The 26,482-nt window shown below is 41.9% G+C and overlaps 1 protein-coding gene across 1 annotated transcript in view; it reads right to left on the bottom strand.

Annotated features, from left to right (window-relative positions):
- KATNA1 (katanin catalytic subunit A1) overlaps positions 1-26,482 on the bottom strand; it is a 182,292-nt gene that overhangs the window by 155,479 nt on the left and 331 nt on the right. The gene's annotated exons all lie outside the window — the stretch shown is intronic.

Consider the following 26,482-nt stretch of genomic DNA (forward strand, 5'->3'; position numbering starts at 1 on the left):
GATACCATCCCTGTTCCAGGATTGGAAGGTTGTACTCTGGAAGTCAGCTGGAAAAAATGTATTATAAGTGATTAATAGAAGTAAGAATATTCTCCCACAAAACCATACTCTCAAGGTGGTGTGGAAGGTCCACGGAATAGATTGTACTGGTTAACCAGGAGTTCCATGGTTGCCATGGTAATGCTTTAGAAGCATTACCATGGCAACAAGCTATCATGAACAAGCTATCGTGCTTCCCACGATAGCTTGTTCAATTATAGCCCATTGTTTCTTTGAATGTACCCGAGCAATGTCTACCAAGGCCCTTAATTGGGCAGCTGTGAAATAAAAGTCAACAATTTGATATTCCCGCCATCCTACTATAACGTGAATCAAATAAGCATATTGCAATATGCTTCTTTGTCCATTATTAAGGTTTATTCCGAAAGTTCACAAACTACCGTGCTTCCTCTATTTGATCGAAAATCTGCATAGAACCATCGCGCCAGATTCACAGGCGGGCCGAGTACTGCAGCATGAATTTAATCTGTTTCTCCACTAAATCCTTGCATAGCGGCATGAATTCTCTATGCATCAGTGACAACTGCAAGGAGTAGTCATGAAAGATTTTCACCCTATTTCACTTCCGGCATTTGCAGAACGCTTATAGATGGATTGTTTATGTGCAAAGTTTAAAATTTTTGAGATAATGAGATGAGGCCAATTATCCCATGCTCTGCAACTGCCCAGCCTAAGAGCTCTATTACTAGGCTGCCTTGTTACTCAGTCATATCCAACTTGTCAGGCAGACACTTTTTTCAAAATGCTAGGCAGTTTGCAATCTATTGATTCAGGTAAGCCTACTAGCCTTATATTGCTCCTGTGGGTGTAGTTCTCTAGGCCCTCTAATTTTTGTCCTTGACTTTTAATTTGTTTTTCCAGTGTCACACCTTTTCTGGTAAGTACCACAGTCTCAGTCTTCCACTACTGAAATCTTCCCTTCCATCTGCTTAATCTGGAATTATTTTGACCAGGGAATTTTTTTTTCAACTTCTGTTATCTGCTTTGCTATGGAGCTTAATTTCTCTGTCAAAGCCACTACTACAACTGTAGTCTTGCTAGATAGAGCAGGTCCCGCTGCCATGCCCGAGCCCACCATTTTCTCATCAGCAGTTTTCACTTTTTCCTCATCTCTTTTTGCCACTTTTGGGGGCATAATTCCCAAAGATTTATTCATAAATCCAACTCACCCCACTATTTTCAGTAAGGAGTCTAGGTGGATTACTCCAATAAAGAGGGATTTCAGAGGGATGGTGCCCGGAGCTCAAAGCCACATGTCTGCTTGAGTTCACCTCATCATGTGACCTGTTTTTTCCCCATTTTATGTCCCCTCCCAACTCACTTAGCATCAGTGAAGTGACAGTCAGCAGCCAGGAACCATATACCAATACTCCTTCCAGAATCTTGCAGTCATGGGCGCTAAATCCAGATACTAAGTGCTGCTGCTGTGCAATGACTAGGAATCCCTGTCCCCAGAAAGTGCGAGTACTATTTCTACATCATCTCCAGAGAACCCAGGAAGCAAACCCAAGTCCCCACTGAACCACTACTGGTTAGAGCAGTAGGCTCTAAACCAGGGAAACCAGTGAAGCCAGGGTTCAAATCTCACCAAAACTCCTTGTGACCTTGGGCAAGTCATTTCATCCTCCACTGCCTCAAATACAAACAGGGGGAGATTCATAAAATTGCGGTAGGGCTACAACATGCGCTAAACAGCATATATCATTAAATAAATGCAATATATTGCATGATATAGACTTATCGTGGCAATATCGCAAGATATTTGCGATATTTTGCATAAATTTCGCCAGATTCCCTCCCCTATTACAATGAGCTGCTTTGCATGGCATTTGAATGCATGAAATCAGCTCCCCCTCTGCACTGGCAACAATGGTTCTGCTTCTCTAAGTTTACTTCCCCCAAGTTCTGAGACCCACCCAATCCAGTTGGATCAGGTCACTTCTAGAAGTTTGTCTGTCTGTCCTTTTTTGTAAATTGTTTTCAAACAGTCTTTATGCCCCAATATTAAGATCTAAACAGATTATTTGTGCCAGCTAACTCCAAATGAGAAATAGATTTTATCAGATTAAAAGCTGGAGTGGTTTTGGTTTGTTTTTTTTTTGTTTTAAATCTTAACTCTATAGCAGAGCAACCAAACAGCAAATTAATTTACTAGAATAATATCTTACTATAAAGAAATGAAAACACAGACAGGAATTACTCACAGAAGCCCTCCACAAAACACTTATAAGTAATAAGCAAGAATACTTAGCCACAATGAGCATTCAGTTCCACACGATAGTTCTTTCGTGTGGAGGGTTTACATGAAGCTACAAGCACTTGAGAGACATTAGTTGAAAGATTGAGTGGTTGTAAGATTAAGCTTTCAACATCCACGCTGTGAGGGATAGGGATTGAAGGTTGGGATGGCGCAACCTGCCCTGATCCTGAGTTATGAGAGTGGGTGTTGTGCCCAGGCGAATTGGGTCTCTGATCGAGAGATCGAGGAGTATTGGAAACCATATTTGTCGAGGCCAATATGGGGCTATGAGTATCATGGACCCTTTGTCCTGTTGTAGCTTCACTAGAGTTTTGGTTATTAGCGGTATTGGAGGATACACATACAGAAGGCCTGAATTCCAATGGCAAGCAAAGGCGTCCCTGGGTAAGCGATTTTTCTGCTTGAGCAGGGAGCAATAATTGTCCCAAATCTGTGCTGCTTCTTGACAAAGGAGATTCGAGCCCATACCTCCCTGTTTGTTGATGTACCACATGGCTACTGTGTTGTCTGTTTGTATCAGAACAGTCTTGTAGGAGAGGCAGTCCTTGAACGCATGCAGCGCATAACATATAGCTCGAAGCTCTAGGACGTTTATCTGAAATGTAGCTTCGAGTTTTGTTCAAGTACCTTGGGTCTGCAGATGACCAATGTGTGCTCCCCAGCCTAAGGTGGATGCATCTGTAGTTAACGTCATTTGCATAATTGGTTATTGGAAAGGTAGACCTTTGAGCAAGTTGTTCATGGCTGTCCACCATAGGAGCGAGGTTCGTAGTTGCCATGTGACATGATCAAATCTGGACTAATGACTGGAAGGGAGCCAATATGTAAATCTACAGCTCTAACACTAAATTTTCAGAAGGTAAACTTTGATAAAATGAGGAAAATAGAAAAAAAACTAAAAGTTGCAGCTGCAAAGGTTAAAAGTGTACAATAGGCGAGGACATAGTTTAAAAATACATTAGAAGCGCAGTCCAGACGTATTCCATGCATTAAGAAAGGTGGAAGAAGGCAAAACGATTACCAGTATGGTTAATAGGTGAGCTGAGAGGCTATTTTAGCCACAAAAAAAAATCCTTCAAAAATTGGAAGAATTCATCTGAAGGAAACAGGAAAAAGCATAAGCATTGTCAAGTAAAGTGTAAAACACTGATAAAGCAGGATAAAAGAATTTGAAATGAAGCTGGCCGTAGAGGCAAATACTCATAATAAAAATGTTTAAAATATCCGAAGCAAGAAATCTGTGAGGGAGTCTGTTGGACTGTTAGATGACTAAGGGGTTAAAGAGGTCTCTTAGGGAAAATAAGGCCACTGATGAAAGACTAAATTAATTCTTTGCTTCTGTGTTTACTATTGAGGATGTGGGGGAGATACCGGTTCCAAAGATGGTTTTCAAGGGTGATGAGTCAGATGAACTGAACCAAATCATTGTGAACCTGGAAGATGTAGTAGGCCAGACTGACAAACGAAAGAGTAGCAAATTACCTGGACTGGAAGGAATGCAGCCCAGCGTTCTGAAGGAACTCAAATGAAATTTCAGATCTATTAGTTAAAATCTGTAACCTATCATTAAAATCATCCATTGTACCTGAAGACTGGAGGATGGCCAATGTAACCCCAATATTTAAAAAGGGCTCCAGGGGCGATCCAGGAAACTATAGACCAGTGAGCCTAACTTCAGTGCTGAGAAAAATAGTGGAAACTATTCTAAAGATCAAAATCACAGAGCATATAGAAAGACATGGTTTAATAGAACACAGTCAGCATGCATTTACCCAAGGGAAGTCTTACCTGACAAATCTGCTTTTTTTTTTTTTTTTTAATTTAGATTTTCATTAATTTTCATCAATGATATACATCTTGAAAAACAGGAAAATATGTATACAATGTAATATATTATTATAAACAGAAAATACCATAACATCAATAATCATTTATTACATTACACATAAACCCTATAATTAGGGAGAAGACAAATAATCAACCAAAGAAATGTCCATCAAAACTTAATCAAATTTGCTGGATAATAAGGAAAAAAAGAAAAAAAAACTATAAGGAGAAAGGCGTTATATCTTTATTTATTGGGTGTCTGTCACTGATAATACCACCTGATTTTTTATCTACTATAAACGTTTCTAACTGGATTGGGTCAACAAAACCAAATAGGGAAATTTTAAAAAAAAATGTAGCACCTAGTGCTAACACCCGACTTTTCAGGGACAAAAAAGTCCTCTTCCTTGCTTGAGTGGTCCTCGCCACATCAGGGAAGATTTGGACTCTATGACCACAGAATAACATATCTCTAACGGCAAAAAAAAAATGTTTCAACAATTTGTCCCCCAATTTCTTGGGAAATCTTTTTAGGCAAATAATAAATCTTAGAAAGTTTAGGGATCTCCTCATCTTCATACAATAGATTCTCTTCTAAAAAAATTTTTAAACAGCTCCCAAGACGACAGAAGACGAGACATAAGAAAATTAATAATTTTTAAATTTTTTGCTCTTAATAAATTCTCCATATATTCTAAATCTTTATGAATGACCCAACTATCATGAATAAAGGCACTCTCAGAATTTTGTATTAATTGCATTCTATTTGTTATAGAAATCAATTCATTCTCGCATTTAACAATTTTCTTTCCTTGTTCTTCAATTAGATTCCTGTTAACCTTAATCACTGTTAGTAATATTATAAAGATGAATGAATCATTACTATCAAATTTTAATATCATTTTCCTTAGATCGTCCAAGGTAAAATTCCCTGTAATACCACAGGGGTATAGTTCCCTTCATTACCGGAAGGTTGCGTCTCTTGAATAATTGAAGTAGCTACATTCTCAGTCCATGGAGAATTGGCCTGATTCAATAGGCTAGAGTCCCTTTGGGCTGCACCTACCGGGTTTTCCAGCCGCGTCGTCTGATGGAAGTCTGACTGGAAGTCAGACCATTGCAGGACTTAGGGAGACAAAAGAAGAAGCTCCCAAACTGTCCTCTCTGGGAGTTTCCACCACTCTAACCACGTGGTGGTCCATGGGTCCAGTGCGTTGTTGCTGCTGCATGGGAGAAGATGTTACGATCCGCGCTTTCCTCTTTTTGCCCATTTAGGGAAATAATATAAGAACAAACACATAATATCCTGCCGGTCTCCGGTCTAAGCCGGACCAAGCTGTGCGCCCGGCTTAGGCGTGTTTCTGCCCCTCCGCAGGTTTTTAAAGTCAGTAGGGGGGACATCTGAACTGACATCACAGCTGCGCAACTGCAGCTCTCACGCCTCCAGATGATGATAATTACCGGCAGTGGCAAAGTGCAGGAAGAACGGACCTCCTCCCTTCTCCCCCTTCATTTCTTTTTTTGAAGGAGTTAATAAACATGTGGATAAAGGTGAACCGGTAGATGTAGTGTGTTTGGATTTTCAGAAGGTGTTTGACAAAATCCCTCACGAGAAGCTTTTAAGAAAACTAAAAAGTCATGGGATAGGAGGCAATGTCCTTTCGTGGATTACAAACTGGTTAAAAGACAACAGACAGGACATTGAGGGGCGTGATGACGTCACCAGCAAGCATGGTGGCTTAAGAGAAAGCTCCCGGCATCATCCTGTAAATTTTCACTAATATCGCAGGCATCCGCTGCATTTTTCTGGAACTACTTGGATACCCAGACGCCCTGAAGGTACCCGATGGCGGGGAAGCGCAAAACTGTGAATTTAAAACTGTTTTCCTACACGAAAACGGACGGCGACTCTAACGTGCAGTTGGAGGAGCAGGTCTCAGACGGCGACAAGGAGCCCGAGTTAGACCACGCAGCGCCACAGACCCTCAGTGATTTGCCGTCCCACGCGGAGCTCCGGGACTGGTTTGTGGCGCTCCGAGCGGACATGAAACATAAGAAGGAGCTCCAATCGCTCATTTCGGATATTAAAGAAGATATGGCCGCCCTAGGTAATTGGATTGACGAACTCGATACCCGTATGGAGCAGCAAGAAGAATTTATGCAGAGGGCGAGTGAAGCACAAACTGTAAGTCGTTCTGAGCGCATGGCCATAGAAGAAAAACTAGAAGACCTAGAAAACAGGTCTCGTAGAAACAACTTACGTATTTGAGGAATCCCCGATACGCCCGAGTACGTGGATAGCAAGGCGGTGGCCGCCCGCCTGCTATGCTTTATTATGCAATCAGAATTGTCAGCAGGCTCAGAGGGGGAGCCATCTTCTCTTACTTATAGTATTGAAAGGGCGCATCGAGCACAAGGCCCCCGCAATGGGGATCGGCCGAGAGACATTTTACTCTGCATGCAAATATTTCATGAGAAAGAACAAATTTACGCAGTGGCCAGAAAGCAGCGTGACTGGGCTTGGGAAGGCCATACTGTCAGCATTTATACAGATCTAGTGGCCTCCACACTTCGTAAAAGGTACACGCTAAGGGCAGTGACTTCCATTCTGCAAGAGAGGGCGGTCCGGTACCGCTGGACTTTCCCCTTCGGATTAATGTTTACCATCGAGGGAGTCACCCATCGGATCAAGAATTGGGCGGAGGCCCGGGAAGCTTTCGCTAAAGCCAACACCACCAATGCATTGCCTACCAGCAAACCGGGGGAGGTCCCGTTCCGCATGACGGCCACACCGGGCTGGCAAAGAGTAGGCAATAACAAGCGCCTGGCACGGCAGAAGACTGCTTCATCACAAGTCACTCGAAACCAAGCATCAGGCCTGTGATCTCAGGTGGAGGGCTTCTGTCTATGGATTACACATATTGGATGCCTACCATGCGCCTATTACAGGAACTTATGCTTTAGTGCATATCTTGGGAAGGTATTGTTGCACTCAAGGACTGATAAGATTTATATATAAAACTTTTCATAATCATTGCACTATACTCAGATATTATAAGCCGGATGAACCACATGCCTCATGGTGTCCTCTCACCCCACATTTGGAGGTATCCTGGGCGAGGATACATGTTGTATGGGGAGGATGGGAAGGGAGGGAAAATGGTCCAGAGTTCACAAGGTTTGCATGGTGTAGCACGATACCTGATCCTGGTCAGACTGTACTTTTGGGGGGACCGTAGCTCTATAACTGTTAGGAGGGGGGGTTAGGATGCAAACATGGCATTAAAGGTATGGTCCCTAAATGTTAAGGGTCTTAACTCCCACAAAAAAAGAGGCAATTATTACAGAGAGACTTGCAACAGCAGATTTCTATAGCACTAGTTCAAGAAACTCATTTACGCAAACATCATGAACGGTTATTACAGATTGCTGGTTACCCCAATGCATACCTGGCCGCAAGCACCCGAGGTAACAAATACGCTGGGGTGGGCATATTAATCTCACGGGTAGTCACGTATGAATCTCTCTCTCATATAGCGGATCCAGCTGGGCGGTACGTCCTCCTAAAGATAAAGCTGGATCAGCAAATTTACACCATTATGAATATATATGCTCCTAATAAGGATCAAGGATCCTTCCTGTGCTCCTTAGATGACAAACTGTCCCACTTTGTGGAAGGTCAGGTTTTGTGGGGGGGTGATCACAATTTAGTGCGCAATCTGAGATTAGATACTTCACACCGCAAACAATCAGGTAGTTGGGTGGCATCGTCTGAATTGTCCACAACCATGAGAAACTGGGGTCTGGTTGATATTTGGAGATCCCGTAACCCTTTTTCTAGGATGTACACCTATTTCTCACCTCCACACACTTCATACTCTCGGATTGATTTTATTTTTGTGGATAAGGGTCTCCAGAATCAGGTTTTAGATGTGGGTATCGGCGATAACACATTGTCAGACCATGCCCCTGTTTGGGTAACATTGATGCCAGTCTCCTCAGACACCGGAATGCAGTTCTGGAGGCTAAGGGAAGACTTAATGGGAGATGAGGAGCAGTGTAACGTAATCAATAGCCATCTTAAAGATTATTTCCAGCAGAATACTGGCTCTGTGTTGGCGGCAGGTTCCTTATGGGAATGCTCCAAGCTAGTCATCCGTGGAAGGCTCATAGCACTAGCTTCCGCGGGGAAAAAGAAAAGAGAACAGCGTAGAGTGGAATTATTAAAGGCTCTGAGTAGACTGGCCCGAAAACATGAGCTCTCCTTGAATCCCAACATATTGCAGCAATTGGGGGTGATCCGCACAGAATTAAATCTGTTAGATGCAGCTTGGGTGGCCCATGCTTTGGATCGCACGAAACATACTTTGAAGGTTCCAACAAAGCTGGCCGAGTATTAGCCCGACAGTTGAAGCACCGTGCCATCCAGAATAATATTGCCAAGATTAAACACCCGGAGGGGCACTATGTCACTACCACACCGGAGATTAGGGAGTGTTTTACTAAAGTTTTATGAAGGCCTCTATAAAAAGATGACAATATCTCCGATCCGTCTATTGAGCAGTATCTTCAAACCCTATCAATTCCCAGCCTGTCTGCAGACCAGCAGGAGGTCTTGGACGCCCTAATTAACGAGGCAGAGGTGCAGGAGGCTATTAGCGATTTGAAAGCAGGCAAGTCTCCTGGCCTCGATGGCTTTACGGGAACTTACTATAAGAAATGTAGTGTGAATATTACTACCCCTCTTGTAGACTTTAATAGTTTACGAGAAGGAGATCAATTACCCCCACATACCAATATAGCGGGCATCACGGTCTTGGCGAAACCTGGCAGAGACCCCTCTCAATGCAGCTCCTATAGACCAATATCTCTTATCAATGTAGATTTAAAAATCTTAGCCAGGGTATTGGCAGCTCGCCTTAATTTGGTACTTCCAGGGTTGGTTCACAGGGACCAAGTCTGTTTTATTCCTCAAAGGATGGCGGCAGATAATGTGCGTAAAGTCACTGATGCCATGTGGAGGGTTAAGCAACAGAATATACCGCTTTTGCTGCTAGCAATTGACGCAGAAAAAGCGTTTGACTTAGTGCATTGGGAGTTCCTCTTTGCAACACTACGAAAAATGAATTTTGGGTCTACATTCCTTCAATCGATCCAAGCCCTTTATCATCACCCCGAGGCCCAAATAAAAATTAATGGGTGATATGGGAGTACGATCCCGGTACAACGCGGGACTAGACAGGCGTGCCCACTATCGCCCTTGCTATTTGCTCTTTTCTTGGAGCCCTTCACTGCCCGGGTGCGAGACTCTATTAATATTACTGGGGTGCAGCTGGGGGATTTGCACCTGAAATTATCTCTTTGCAGATGATATTCTCATGGCAATTACCAATCCGACTACCTCATTGCCGGAGATCACCACTGAAATTAAAAGATTTAGTGAGGTCTCCGGCTTCAAAATCAATCTAGATAAATCTGAGATTCTTAACGTGTTGGTTGATGAAGGTATTGTTAGGGATCTACACCAGCTCTACCCGTTTAAGCTTGCAACAGATTCTATTAAATACCTAGGAGTGCATGTCTGGGCGAATGTCAATGATCTCTATCGCCTTAACTATATTCCTTTACTTAGAAATATACAAAAAGATTTACTGGCATGGAACAGGGGTCAGCATTCCTGGATGGGGCGAATCGCCATAGTGAAAATGAACATATTACCCAGATTCTTATATCTGTTTATTACTTTATCCGTATACCTTAGCCCTGCTATTCTGCACTCATGGCAAAAGATACTTTTTGATTTCATATGGCGTAAGCGACCTCCAAGAATTTCTCACCATCTACTGTACTTACCAAAAGGATAGGGGAGGTCTTGGAATGCCTAATTTAGAATGCTATTATGTGGCGGCACAACTTCTTGTAATATTAGACAGTCACAGGGTGTCCTCTGCTAAACACTGGGTATCCATGGTGGAACATATTATTGGAAACATGCCACTATCCGCCATGATGTGGCAATCACGTACCACTTGGATTAATGTGGGCACTTTACCCCCAGCTATCGACACCACCATGAGACTCTGGGCTAAATGGAAGAAAAATGTTATAGGGGATCGCATGTATTTTTATTCCACCCATGTTTCGCACCTGGCTAACTTCCCCGCTGGGCATCTTAACCCTACATTTCAGGGATGGTATACGAGGGGAATCACAAAAATAGAGCACTTTCTTGGTGGCAGCTCAGTGTTGTCATGGCCACAGCGTCAAGATGTATATCAACTACCCGCTAGGGATTTTCTAGCAGGCTATCAGATTTCCAACTTTCTTCATACTGCCCCAGTGTTTTCCTCCATAGCCAAGGCAAGACACTGTTTGAACACTATTGTGATGACATTGATAAGAAACGGGGGATGGTCTCCAAATTGTATGTTTTATTGCAGGGGGCTGATACTAAACCCTTCCCTCATACTCAGGCCTGGGAGAGGGATCTGGATCGGGTTATTACTGCTGAGGAATGGTCACAATTGTATATGGCAGCGAAAAAGTGTTCCGTATCTGCAACTCTGCAGGAGAACTGTTATAAGATGCTCACACGGTGGTATTTGACTCCTCAAATATTGCATAAACGCTATCCCAATATAAATGATTCATGCTGGCGTAATTGTGGGCTCCAAGGCACTTATATGCATATGTGGTGGTACTGCCCCCCTGTGTTCTCCTTGTGGACAGAAGTGGCACATTGGATGGAACTCATCTTGCACGTGCCCGATCTACTGGACTCTGGTTTTATGCTACTCCACCTACCACATAAAAGAATTGACCAAACCACAAGCTTTTGTGTGTCAACAGGTCTTTTTTGCAACACGGTTGGTCATTGCACAACATTGGAAACAGCCGATCACTCCGTCACTCAAGCAAGTTCAACAAAAAGTTCATTACTTTTGCAAGATGGCAGCGATTACAGCAGCGCTGCACAAAACAACAACTCTTTTCCAGGCCACATGGTCACCCTTCATGGAATGGGAAAAAAAAAACAAAAAACATTGGATAACTAGATACGATTCATACCAGGACATTGATTTATCATCTTAGTAGAGTCAGCTTTGTAAATTTTGCATTACACATAGTAACACACCAGGTGTGGTGATTTCTACCTTAATGTCTCACATGAACTCATGGAAGAGGGAGGGGAAGAGGAACAGGGTAGACTGTTTGTAAAAGTTGAAAGCTTTTGTATCTTTTGCTATGTCGGTGTTATGTATATTTCCGTTGTTTGATTAGCCTTCGACTTAATAAAACTATAAATTAAAAAAAAAAAAAGACAAGAAACAGAGTAGGAATAAATGGTCAATTTTCTCAGTGGAAAAGGGTAAACAGTGGAGTGCCTCAGGGATCTGTACTTGGACCAATGCTTCTCAATATATTTATACATGATTTGGAAAGGAATATGACGAGTGAGGTTATCAAATTTGCAGATACAAAATTATTCAGAATAGTTAAAAATCACAAGTGGATTGTGATGAATTGTAGGAGGACCTTGCAAGACTGGAAAATTGGGCATTCAAATGGCAGATAAAGTTTAATGTGGACATGTGCAAGCTGATGCCTATAGGGAAAAATAATCCATGCTGTAGTTACATGTTAGGAACTACCACCCAGGAAAAAGATCTAAGCATCATAGTAGATAATGCATTGAAATCATTGGCTCAGTGTGCTGCAGCAGTCAAAAGAAGCAAACAATGTTAGGAATTATAGAAACGGAATGATGAATATAACGGAAAACGTCAATGCCTCTGTATCGCTCATGATGAGACCACACATTGGGGTACATTTAAAAAAAAAAAAAAAAGCGCGAGCGCGTACTTTTGCTCGTGCACCAGGCGCTAACAAAAATACGCCGGATTTCAATAGATACGCGCGTAGCCACGCGTATCTTTTAAAATCCAGGGTCGGCACGCGCAAGGGGGTGCACATTTCTGTACCCTGCGCGCGCTGCCCGTTCCCTCCGCCTCCCCCCACTTTACCCTCCCTAACCCACCCCCCAGCCCTATCTAAACTCCCCCTACTTTTATCGCAAAAGTTACACCTGCTCAAGGTAGGCGTAATTTGCGTGCGTCGGTGGCCCGCTGGCATGCCATCACCCGACCCGGAGGCCTCGGCCACACCCCCCAGAACGCCCCAAACGTCGCACCGCCCCCGACAAAGCCCGGGACTTACGCTCACCACCGAGCCTATGCAAAATAGGCTCGGCGCGCGCAGGTGGGGGGGGTTTAAGGGTTATGCGCGTAACCCTTTTAAAATCCACCCCATTGAGTACTGTGTACAGTTCTGGTCACAGCATCTCAAAAAAAAAAAAAAAAAAAAAAAAAGAGATAGTTGCACTGGGGAAAGTGCAGAGAAGGGTGACCAAAATAAGTGACATTTTTTCCCTTTCCTTTGAGGAAAGGGAAAAAAAAAATAAAATTTAGGGCTGTTCAGTTTGGAGAAGAGACTACCGAGGGGAGATATGATAGAGGTCTAGAATGGGTAAGTCTGAACCTGTTATTTACTCTTTCGGATAATAGAAGGATAGGGGGCACATCATGAAGTTAGCAAGTACATAAGAACATTTAAAACTAATTGGAGAAAATTGTTTCACTCAACGCACAATTAAAGCTCTGGAATTTGTTGCCAGAAGATGTGGTTACTACAGTTAGTGTAGCTGGGTTTAAACAAAGATTTGGATAAGTTCTCCAAACATTTAAATTTAAGGTTCACTAATTTCCCTAGAGCTTTGGGTGAAAGTACTCTAAGCACCGTTAAAGTATTTTTCTGATTGTTTAAAAGTTTAAAAGTGAACAAATGCTGTTAGTTAATAAGGCTTTTTTCCTGACAAGATCATTAAAAAATACCGGGAAAAATCATATATGTGCCCTAGAAAACTTGACCCAATTTATTGAAAACTGAGGTTGAAGTATTAGACAGGAGTGCCTTCTAGGTCTCTCATTTCTGAGGGAGACATAAGTAAGGTTAGGTGGAATTATTTCCTAAATTTGGGTCAAGATTTTCATGGTCTAACAGTAAAAATCTTTCCAGATTTTTCTAGGCCAACCCAGGTCAGAAGAAAAGAGTTTCTTAGTTTCAGGTCAAGTTCAAGCATTAGGATATTTGTTTATGCTTAAATATCCTTGTCGATGTCTAATTAGTCGAAAAGAGGAGAGATATGTGTTTATAGCGGCAGAGCAACTTAAGTCCTTTTTGTATGCTAGGACTGTGACTACTTCCATCGCAGTAGGCTAATACGTCAATTCAAAGAATGCTAACTGACATCACACGTTAAACCAGTTTTTCTTGGTGATTAGTATTACTTTAGAACTCCTCTATATAGCAATCTAGGAGTCATGTTTCTATTTCCTCGAATATAAGCACATGTATGCAATTTGGTTTGTTCAAGAATATTTGTATATTACATGTCTTATTTTTCCTGATGAAGTATGTAAATGATACTTTATGAAAAAGCAATAAAAATTTGAATTGAAAAAAGATTTGGATAAGTTCATGAAGGAGAAGTCCTTTAAATGCTATTAAACTGACTTAGGGAATAGCCACTGCTGTTACTGGCATCAGTAGCATGGAATTTACTTGGTGGGAATTTACTTGCCAGGTTCTTGTAGCCTGGATTGGCCACTGTCGGAAACAGGTTGCTGGGCTTGATGGACCCTTGGTCTGATCCAGTATGGCAATTTCTTATGTTCCTACTGTGTTCAGACAGAAAAGACTGAAACCATTTCAATACTGTACACAAGATACTAATAGATCTCTCAATAAGATTTCAAAACTTTGCCATTCATATGCTTAATCATATCAAGTAAAACTAGCAAAAATTGTTTACAAACATCAAATCCTTGACAAATCATATTGATGCTTGATACCAGTAGGAAACTCGGTACTAAATTTGGGGCAGAAGCCAAATTGACAATATCATCTAGAAATTATTTTAGTTGGGTCTGAATTACAGACTCAACCACTGTCTCTACAATAAAACTTGAAGAAAATCAGATACACATTAGTGAGATTATGGCTATGAAGATTTTGCTTCTTGAATAAAGGTCTCACCAAGAATGCATATAACCTTCAGCTAGCGAAGCATTTACTAGTTTAGCTAGTGGCACAAAGATCTCTTCTTGCCTCATTGCTCTCAGAATTACTGGATTTCAGAGTTAAATGGAAAAAAGGAAGTATTCATAGTTCCCAAAACCTGTAAAATCTCATCCTCAGAGAATGCTGAAATGTGTTCCCAGTTAAACAAGTCAGATATAGTTTGGAACACAAATTTAACAGAAAAATTCTGAACAAATGGTGTTAATTTTCAAAATAAAATTATTTGCAAAATTGTCAGGGTCCTCCATATTATCAGCTCATGCCATATGTGGAAACCAACACATTAGAGATACAACAGAAAATAATTATGTATGTGATGGGGGTGAAAGGTTTATGTGCACAGGCTGGGAGAGAGAGAGAGGCTTTGGGGTGACAGTGTCTGGCATCCTAAAGGCGGCAAAGCAATATAACAAGGCGATAGCTAAAGCCAGAAGATTGCTGGGATGCATAAAGAGAGGAATAACCAGTAAGAAAAGGTGGTGGTGATGATGCTGTTGTGCAGGTCTTTGGCAAGGCCTCACCTGGAGTACTGTGTTCAATACTGCAGCCCATCTCTCAATAAGGATATAGACAGGATGGAGGCGGTCCAACGAAGGGCGACCAAAATGGTGTGGGGTCTGTATTGAAAGACTTATGAGGAGAGGCTGAAGATTCTGAATACCCTGGAAGAGAGGAGGTGCAGGGCAGATACGATACAGACCTTCAGATACCTGAAAAGATTTAATGATGCATGAACTTCTAACCTTTTCTGTTGGAAAGCAAACAGTAGAACCAGGGGTCACAGAATGAGACTCCAAGGGGGGAAGACTCAGAACCAACATAAGGAAATTTTTTTTTTCATGGAGAGCGTAGTGGATGCCTGGAATGCCCTTCCAGAAATGGTGTGGAAGACTAAAAACAGTAAACAAATTCTAAAGGGCATGAGATAAACACTGTGGATCCCTAAAGGCTTATAATGAAGAAAAGGGTGCATGGGGTTAACTTGCAAGGAGTGGCAGTTAGTACCCTTAAAAAAAGGCTTCGGGGATTACTAACCTTAACAATTAGCCTTGATGCTTTTGACACAACCACAACATAATGCTCCAGTTTGATGGGAAAGGGGGGGGGGGGGAGAAGAGTAATGGATTCTGATGACAGGCAACACTAGCCCAGACTTTTATGGTGTGGGGTACTGATATACAGATATTAGGGATAAAGCACAGGACTGCTTCTACGGTGTATTCCAAAAGCAAGGCACATTCAAGCACCACTGCCTGAATTAACAGGAAGACTGCTCACCATATAAAAATGTTGCTAGAAGTAATTTGTTATAGGTTAGACAATTGCTTGGTTTTGACTGTAAATATTGCTATCCTTAACATACAGCATGGGGGTTACCTGCACAGAGCGGTAGTTACTACCATAAGAAACTTGCTAGGCATACTAGATTGATTATTTGGTCTTTTTCTAATATCAATACTATGTTACTATGTATTCCTGAGACTTAATCTCTGCTCTTTGTATTCTTCTAGATTAATAGTCCCTTTTTGCAGAGGTGACATCAGCTCTATATTTCTCTAAAGCATTATTACACATCACTGTATTGGAAAAGATTTCTCTCTGCACCAACGGTATTCCAGTCTGCAGAAGTATGTATTAACCTTTTGCAGGTTACTGGTAAACCATGATGCCTTATTTTCACCAGATCTAAAAAAATTGGCTTTAGAGAAGCCATTTCATCTATAACCAAACTAAGGGCGTGATTCATCAAGGCATTTTCCCCATAGACAGAGAATGTGAGAAATGCCTTAGTGAATTAGGCCATAAGAATTATGCCAGCCTCTTGTACCAAAACAGAACAGAGCATATTTAAATGAGGCAGCCATTTGTTTTTAAAATGTCCAAATTAACATGACCTCTCCTTAAAAACTGATTATGGATTTTTGGCTTAATTCAAACAGCTGATCAAGGGCCAGCTAAGAGATCGGAGCAGGAGATTTAGGTACACCCAATGAGAAGTGTCCTCATTGAGAAATATCAAAACAAGTGTGTCCCCTTCATAATGTGTAGGAACAAGCACACAATTTCCCAGCCGAGTGCTGTATGATAAAAACCCTTCACAGGTTATAAATACGGGAACAGCATCTATGTGCATATTAAAATCGCCAAGTCATAATTTAAGTCAAAGTAAACAGACAACCCAGGGGAGAGCAAGATGGCCGCCGCATGAGATAGACACGAAGAAGGCTCCCCTCACGCAAAATTTCTAAACTGTATTTCCTCTGCACAATGCCGCATACTAAGCTCAAGGCAAAGGTGAGGGAAATTTCCACCTCATCTCCCACCCCGGAGACACCTCAGCAGAGGATTCAGACCTTCTTCGCGGCAGCATCGGGGACAACGCCAGTAGAAAGTCACTGTAGATGCCAACATGGAGCGGGTGTCTGATTTACTGGCTGAAGTAATATCCTTGAGTCCCACCGCTCCAAGTACTCCTCCACCCCAACATGTGAATATCGTTTTGGCCCCTCCAGAAGACAGAGAGGAAGAGGAGAGAAAATTGCCGCCTGAAATTCCCTTCATGGAAATATTGGACAGTAAAGAGATTTCTCCTCAGGTGAGGCCTACACCCATTTTGTCAACCAGAGACTCTGGTATTCTGTCAGGAGCCATTGATTTGGGGACGAGAAGTTTGAGCCAGGCTGCAGCGGGTGTAATAGAGCCCAGGTCTGCTACGGTTGCTATACCCTCCTTGGAGAAACCTGTGGAGATCACCTTAGACTCTTTGTGGTCTGCTATAAAATTGTTGGAATCAGCAGTAGTTAATGACTAAAATCACTCTTGATTCTAACCAACGTTTTCTAAATATTGAAAATTCAATGTTCTTAAATACAAAGTTTGGAATCATTGGAATCTCAGGTGGAAAATGTTGAGGCTTGGCAGCAAAAATGTATTCGTATGGACATTGTGAATGGGGAAAAAAACTGGAAAACAAAATTCTCTAAAATATTTGAACCTTAGGGTTCTTAATTTTCCTTATGTGAAAATGATATCACCATATGAAATGTTTAAAGTATACCTTACTCAAGTTTTGAAAATGCCATTACAAGCATTCCCTGTTATTTCAAAGATATACTATCTTCCAGCCAAGGTTGATACTACAACTGAAAATAAACCAGCAGGTTTCTTTAAATTTAACAGATATACTTGAGACCTCAATAGATACTGTAATATAAGAACATGCCATATTGGGTCAGACCAAGGGTCCATCAAGGCCAGCATCCTGTTTCCAACAGTGGCCAATCCAGGCCATAAGAACCTAGCAAGTACCCAAAAACTGAGTCCATTCCATGCTACTGTTGCTAGTAATAGCAGTGGCTATTTTCTAAATAAACTTATTAGCAGGTAATGGACTTCTCCAAGAACGTATCCAATCCTTTTTTTTTTTTTTTTAAACACAGCTACACTAATTGCACTAATCACATCCTCCGATAACAAATTCCAGAGTTTAATTGTGCACTGAGTGAAAAAGAACTTTCTCCGATTAGTTTTAAACGTGCTACATGCTAACTTCATGGAGTGCCCCCTAGTCTATTTTCCAAAAGAGTAAATAACTGATTCACATTAAAATCATGATAGGTCTACAACGGGTTAAAACTTCTATCATATCACCCTTCAGCCGTCTCTTCTCCAAGCTGAAAAGTCCTAACCTCTTTAGTCTTTCCTCATAGGGGAGCTGTTTCATTCCCTTTATCATTTTGGTCACCCTTCTCTGTACCTTCTCCATCGCAACTATATCTGAGATGCGGCGACCAGAATTGTACACAGTATTCAAGGTGCGGTCTCACCATGGAGCGATACAGAGGCATGACGACATTTTCCGTTTTATTCACCATTCCCTTTCTAATAATTCCCAACATTCTGTTTGCTTGACTGCCGCAGAACACTGAACCGACGATTACAATGTGTTATCCACTATGAATCCTAGATCTCTTTCTTGGGTGGTAGCTCCTAATATGGAACCTAACATTGTGTAACTATAGCATGGGTTATTTTTCCCATATCTAGAAGATTAACACTTCAAGTTTCCTTTGCGCTTTCAACTGACCGAGATTCTGTGCTGCGCTTGTTTATGCGCAAATCGTACAGCATATTTCCATGGTGAAAAAGATATGGGATGTATCCGGATTTGTCTAGAACCACCCAAGAAATTTCTTGGAATGCGCTCCAAGGTGTTAGCCCTAGGGGGCAAGTTCCTTTGAAATATTCATGCAAGTGTGAGATGCAATACTTGAATCATAAATATGGCTTCTTCAAATCATCGCAGCTTTGTGCATTTCTGGACTCACATACCCAAAAGGCTACAGCAATGGGCTCGGAGGATGGATAATGTATTACCGGATGTTTTGTATCTCTTTATTCTCAATGGATTTAAAACCTTGTGTTTTTTCTTTCCTTATATCCGCTTATTGCACCTACTCTCCCAGCATTACCCGACGTGAACAGATAAGTAATGCCTTATTCCTTAATGCAAATGTTTGTTTCTTTCTTTTTAAATGTTTCCTCTACTTATGTTATCTGTATGCAAACAGAAGTGATAATTCTTGTTGTGACATTGGAAAATGCATAAAATTAAAAAAAAATAGACAGACAAAGCTTCAATGACTGGAGAATAATTTGATGTCATAAGGCTGGGGGGGGGGGGGGAATGACAATTAAAAAAGACAAATGCCCCAGGTCAGGACTGAAGAGTCAGAAAAAGAGTCTCATAATGAGCATCTAAATTCAACTTTGTCTCATTTTTCAGTAGACGGATATTATCACAGACTGCAACAGGTAAGCCACCCTTTCCCCTACAGTATGTTTGACCTAGACTTTGAGAAAATATAATTCAGAGGGCACAATTGTGACAAGACACTGTGGTCCATTTCTAAAAGATGGATTCCATGATGCAAAATACATCTGGGTGATCGTTTAGCCATCATAGATAGCTGAAGTTCTATTATGAACATATCAATAAATTAAATCTATTATTCTTGACTTCGTGAGTGGTCAGAGGAACATATACATAAGATGAGCAGTCTGTTTTATTGAACAACTTATCAGAACACAGATTCCCATATTGACCATGTCCCATAAGAACGGGAATTGCAATACTAGAATATGACTACTCCACTGGAGGACACATGGGAGCTGAAGAGGTTGTTCCAGGAACCAAAAAAACAATAAAACTGAAATTTGTGAAAAATGTTTAACAAAATACACAGAATATAAAAAATGTAAGAATACACAACATGCAAAGGATACAAAAGGCACACATGAAGAGTTGCACAAACAGGGAAGCTCCTTTGTGTGCTCCTTCATGCATGCACAAATCCTGTGTCCCTCAGGCACTCTACTTGGTCCTTTAACCCCATGAGGGCAGATGACATCGGGGCAGGGTTAGCTGAGTCACGGTCAAGTGGAAACAATGGTTATTTATGGCAGCAGTCATTTAAGTGGAATATCTTGCTACTGCAGATCTCCTGGTCACAACATGAAAGGCAAGTCAGGCTTCCTGTGCTGCACTCTGCCCTTTAACCCTGTGGGCAGATGCCATCAGGGGCAGGGTTAGTTGTACACATACACATTCACATCCATGCAGAAGCTCTGACAATAAAAAATGACTGAGGGGCTCACAAAGCAGCACCCATGAGGGAACTCCTACCCATTCTCAGTAGAGCAAAAGCTCTATGAGCTAGGAGAGAAGGGTCCGTGCAGCATGCTCTGATGATGTCACCTTTCTTGCTGGCTGAGAAAAATGTGTATATCAGCATGGATAGTCAAAGCAAAGATACACTGTAATGGTCACAACTCGACTTGTTTGATACACATAACGACATCTAAATGTATGCCAAAAACATGCAGAAACAGCAGGGAGAGGCACAGAAGGGTGTGTCAGGACAAGGTAGCTTGATTGCCAGTACTTCTCTACAAGTGCAATCAGATATAGAAATTTCTACCTTTCTATCTTCAGTGGTATGATAACATGCCCATCTTATTGCTAGACTTCATAGATTTACTAGCTGTGAAGATTATGGATGGCACAAAACTGAATTGGGAGAAAGGGGTAAAAGGAAAAAACATGCATGATACATCTGCCAGAAGCACATAAGCACAGGAAGTACCACAACCTAGAAGTTTGTAAGATATCAAAAGACCACCCTGAGGCAAGTCTGATGAAGGAGAGTGGCATGAAGTAAAAGATCCCTCTCCATGTGTACACAGTTTGAACAAACATGGGGCCCCCCATTAGTGACTGCCTCAAGAATATCCATGAAGAAGGGTTTCAAGAGTTGACAATTCCTTGCTCTGGATCAGATTCCACCTGGGAAGCACAGCACAGGGGTCCCACACAGATACAATGCATGAGGTAGGAGACTCAAGAATCCTATTTCCTCAGACAGACAAGGTGACAATAGCCTGAAGCAATCATATCAAAAAGAAATTCTTACCAAATGTCACGAATCAAACAAGCCCCAAACAGACAGCCCCTTTACAAGGTAAGATACAGCCATGAGAAGCTGATGCAGAACAATGGAACTCAAGAACCAGATCTCTCCTGCATGAGAATGGCAAGAATGAGGAGCAGTCCAGTAACCAAATCATCAAGCCAAGGAAACCCGAGACAAAATCTTGCCTCTGCTGTCTATGACAGGGCACGTAAACGCACACACCCTGCCTGGTCTGATCAAGCCTGGCATTCCTATATTCTTATGAAAGCTGGATGAAGAGAGTAAATCATTCAAGCCTTCTGGGTGGGCATTGGAGAACATATAGGAGAGGTCATTCTCCAGACTGGACCACAGGGAAAACATTCCTGGCTGTACAACCTGACCCAGCATGAGGAGCGAAGGACTATAAAACACCAGATGGGATAGTTAATGGATTCCACAACCAAAATCAACATAGTGTCCTAAGAGTGACAACCCAACAGTAATCCCCCCCAAAATTTGAGTAGTTAAGTTTTAGCTAGAAAGCAGATCATTGGAGCCAGCCCCATCTTGCCTGCCAATTCCAGGATATGTGAGAGAAAAACCACTGGCAGCATCTGGATAACTTCGACGTGATGTCCACCGTAGTGCCAGGGGCCTACAAAAGACTGCAACCTGTTGTGAGAGACTAAGCCAGCCCCTACCTTGCCTGCCGATTCCAGAACGCATGAGAGGAGAAAAGCTGCCAGCACCATCTGGGCAGCCCCAATGCGATCTCCACCGTAGCATCGGGGGCCTACCAAAAGATGGCAACCCTTATTTCAGTTTTCTGTTGAGCTGACTAAGCATGGGTAAAAAGCAGAAGGGGAGAATACTCACCCCTTCTCAAGCATCTACCACCATTCGTGGTCCAATGGATCTACATGTATTGCACCCCAGCTCACCACTGCACGAGAAAGTGAGTACCGAACTGGAAGAGTTCTCCTTAAGTCCTGACAACAGGTTACCCCCATCATAACCCTCTGTAAACCACCGGTCAGTAAGGGGTTGAATCGTGACAGGTTTCTGCTAATCTCTCTTCATTATCTATTTTTGTGAAAACTTCAACCCCCTGATCCTACTATCAAGGACATGACTATCGTAACTTCTGGTAATTCAATGGCCCCTCTGAATACTTGGGTATCCATAGTGCCTGTTTCTGGCCCCTTAAAACTGGATAGGGCTTAAACACCGCACTGAATTTGGAAGATATAACTTTGAAGGACATATGGAAGATTGTAATGCATATAGATTCAAAATGTGTCTAGTTCAATTACTCAGCTGTGTCAGTTGTCTTCTGATACATCAAAAAAATTAACTGAAGTTGATTCTAGACTGGTATCTTTAGAAACTAATTCTGCTTCCCAGGCTACAGTTATGTTTAACATACAAGCATCAATAGCATCCAAATTAAGGATAATTTAATTATTCACTATAAAATGTGAAGCTATTGAGAATAGGTTCAGATTTAATAATCTTCGCCTATTAAATTTTCCTTACTCCCACTTAATTTCTGGGTAAGAGATGTTTAAGAAATGTGCTTCTGAAATCTTCAGTTCTTGCCTGAGGAAAAGTTCCTTTTGTCTCATTATATTCCTGATAAGAACAGAGTAATGAACAAGAAGGAAGGTACAATAAATGTGTTGCACCTATTTCCAGCTCAGATCTTCTTGCAAATGTCTTGTCTTGATTAGTGATAAAATATTGTTGAAAGAAAAGCTGTTTAAATATAAAGGATTCCCAATTCTGTGGGCAAAAAAAATCCAGGTGTTTCCTGATGTCTCTAGGGAGACACAGCAGAGGAAGCAATTTCTCCAATTAAAGACCCAAGTCCAATCTATAAGGGCACCATTTTATTTAAAATTCCCCTGTAATGTGTGATTATATTTAACGGTAATATGCTTATATTTGGAGATGCGCTTCATCTAGAAACATTCATTTTGAACAAAACAATTTGAAGAGTGACTGTAGGAATGGTTGGGAGGGATGGTTTATATCTGATTTTTATTTTTCTTTAGTGGCTCCTAGATGAAGACCTGAAGAATATTGTGAGGGGGTTTTTTGTTTTCTTATTTACAAGCCGTTAAGCCCATTAAAACGGGCGAGATTCCATTGGTCAGACCAGATGGTTAGAGCCGCTCTGTTCTCCACAACTTCTTACCCTTCCCACTTTACTCACTCATATCCTCTTCCCTTTTCCTTCCATCCCCTCATCTTCCCTTTCCTTCCTCTCTCACCTCATCCAGAACCCCTTCCCTCTCCCGATGTTGTTGCACAGCGGCGGCAGCAGCTCAGGTCCCTCATTCTTGCTTCAAGACGTCAGCCACTCACCCGCCACCCCAGGGTCCCGTTAAGCGCGGCCCGCTGGACGGCACAGTCGGGAGGTCTCTGGGGGTCTCTCTCGCACGTGCCTCACCACCGGGCTCGTTGCTGGCCCACCCAACACTTGGATACCGCCACCACTGCTCCCAAGGCAGCCCTACATGGCTCCATTTCCTCCCAGCGCCATGTTGCTCCACTCCGACCGACGTGCTCTCTCGCCCGCACATGCGCAGTAGAGCTGCTCTCTACTGCGCATTTGCGGGCCGGTCAGAGCCCATTTATATTGTAGATTATCCATGAAAAAAAGAGGTAAATAAACCTTACATAATGTTATGTTTACTTTTATAAATATGATTAAAAATCAATAAATTAAAAAAAAAAAAAAAGCAGATTAAGGCCACTTGCCCTGTCTCACACCCAGACCTCGTAGACTTGCCAACAGTATAAGGCCAGAACCATGATAGATGCCCTAAGGAAAAGGCCGGCAGTGGCAGATCAACAGGGACACAAACACAGATGGGCATGAAAATGGATGCAAAACTCCTGTTTACCACCACTCTGACGATGAGTGCTGGGCTGGTGCAGTTACGAACACAGATGCAAGCCTCCCTGGAATAGGTGCCATTAAAAAAAAAGAGCAACATGCCATGACTTGCCAGAATCCCCACACAGAAGGAAGAAATCAGGTCTCATCAGGAAACCCATATTGCCCCTCGCCCCCAAGTCCACCTAGCCTGCAGCAGCTACAGCTCAAGAATCAGAACGCCTCATGGAACTGGGACCAGAAATAAAAGCAGGGAAAAGAACCCAGTGCCATCCCTCCCCCCCCAAACCCACCTCCCAAGACAAAACTATGGTCCTGGGTCAAATAAAGCCCTGTCCCACCCTTCTGAACTCCCTATCCTCTTTACATCGGGTTGGTTTTTGGCCTCCTATTTAGAAAACTATTGAAAGTTTTGTTGGTCAAAGCAGCATTTGATACCATTAATCATTGGCAACTATTACTTGAACCCTAAACTTGTGCTCAGATTTTAAATCTATTATGGTCACCTGATTTTGATCTGTACCCAATAATCATGATTAAATGGTCACTCTCCTTATCTTCTATACTGTCACCTTCCACTTGATTATTTTTTGGAATAGGAATACACTGTACCCCATCTCTAGAGTTCTTTAGATAAGGAAAACTAAACTGATTAGTCTCTCTCTTTATTCCCTGCTCTGTAGTACTGTGCTGATCATTTAACTAATGCTTTGAACTCCTTTTGTGGAAAAGCGAGTCACAAATAAAAGATGAGATAATGGGGTATATTTTCAAAGGGTTACGTGCGTAACCTCCGAAAACCTACCCCAAACCCCCCCTGTGCGCGCCGAGCCTATTTTGCATAGGCTCGGCTGCGCGCGCAAGCCCCAGGACGTGCATAAGTCCCGGGGGCTTTCCTGGGAGGCATCAGGGGCGTGTCGCAGCATAACTCGAGCAGGCGTAACTTTAGGAATAAAGGTCGGAGGGAACAGGCAGCACGGACAGGGCTCAGCGCGCGCAAGGTGCACAAATGTGCACCCCCTTGCATACAGCGACCCCGGATTTTATAAGATACGCGCGGCTACGGGTGTATCTTATAAAATCCGGCGTACTTTTGTTTGCACCTGGTGCGTGAACAAAACTACGTGCTTTTTTATAAAATGTACCCCAATATGCATTCGTAGACAAAGCAATAAAGGAGCACCCAATGAGGAGATTGTGTCTATCCTGCATGTATCTATCTGTGACCCTGATTCAACTCAAAACACCAATAGATTGGCATAGCAGGTATGAGTTGGAGAGATTGGTTAATCAAATGTCAGATTCTAACTGATGGCACCACTGCATTCCTGGTTTTTGGTATTATGTTTTGGCATGATCTACACATTACTTATAGAAATTGAACCGAAGGGTAAATAATCAATTACACAATGGTAAAATTCAGAATTCACCTGTACTTCATAGACACACTCGTGAAAAAAAAAAAAATATATATATATGCATACACAAATTTGATTTTTTTTAAAGAATTTTTCAATATACAGTTTTTAGGAAAAATAAAAGAACTTTACTTGAAACACCAATGTGGTGTTCTTGTTCTTAAAGGAGAACCGGGAGAACAATAATACGTTGGAGTTTACTTGAAAGTTCTTTTATTTTTTCTAAAAATTGTATATTGAAAATTTATTTAAAAAAAAAAATCACATTTGTATGGCCAATGATTATAATTCAAGACAAGGTCTGGAAAAAACCAGTTTGACTTTCTACTAGAAAGTAGATATCCCCATCTTTCATAGGATGGTCATCCCCTCCCCCCCCAGAGTGTCTCTATGAAGTACAGGTGAATTCTGAAATTCACCATGATCCAGGCACTGGCAACATATACTAGTGAGTTTTAATGCACACTAAAACATGGATTGTACTTAAATGACTTAACCTGCTGTAGATGAACAGAAGCTCTCCATAGCTCAACAAATGCCACTCCCTGTAGACCCAGTGGGCGTACACAACTATTACTTGTTTCCGCTTGCCTGCAATTTCATGTCCCGCCTTACAAGAAGCCTGACTTTCGGCGCTCATGTGGCAACACCCAGATCCTTTTCCTGATTTGTATTACCAGGCATAAATCACAAGAAAAACCGCCTTGTCTCAAACATTAGAAAAGCAAGTTGCATAAAAACATACAGCACAAAATGCAGTATATATACACACTAAAATTTATAATAGTTTCTTTGTTAAGGTGCAGTTGAAAAACAAGCAAAGGTATTCAGGATCACAAGCATGCAACAGATGTAAAACAACATTCAAAAGAATGATCACTTAAAATAACAAATGCTAAAAGACTAATGGACCAGTATTTTTATTCACCGATTCCATCAAAATGCTCAGTTTGCCAAGAAAGTCCAAACACATACGGACAACGTCCACCGCTATAGTTTTTATATGCAAGTAAGGTAGTGACAACCAGCAATTTAAGGCAGCTCTCACACAATTAAAAACAGGTAGATCAGCCCCACACAAGACGTGATACAGAAACTAATAAGATCTCCAATCCAGCTTTTGGCCAAAATACGGTTGAATCAGTCCAAGTCTTGGAAGCAGTGGCACCTATGGCCAAGGCTTCAACTTTAGATATTGCTACTTTTAAGTTTGGACGAGCTTTTATTTTGTTAAAAATCCATGTAAAAGGGCATATCCATAAATCACCCAAAAGAAAAAAGTGTCAACTCCTGAAACAAATCCAAGAAGGAAACACAAAAAGGCAGAAACACTGAAAGATCCAAAGAGGCATGCAGCCTAACGAATGAAGAGGGAAGCAATCCGTGCATCATAAGTAGCCTTCGGAAACCGCCAACCCCA

Source organism: Rhinatrema bivittatum, chromosome 3 (assembly GCF_901001135.1).
Source record: "Rhinatrema bivittatum chromosome 3, aRhiBiv1.1, whole genome shotgun sequence".
NCBI classification, from domain to species: Eukaryota; Metazoa; Chordata; class Amphibia; order Gymnophiona; family Rhinatrematidae; genus Rhinatrema; species Rhinatrema bivittatum.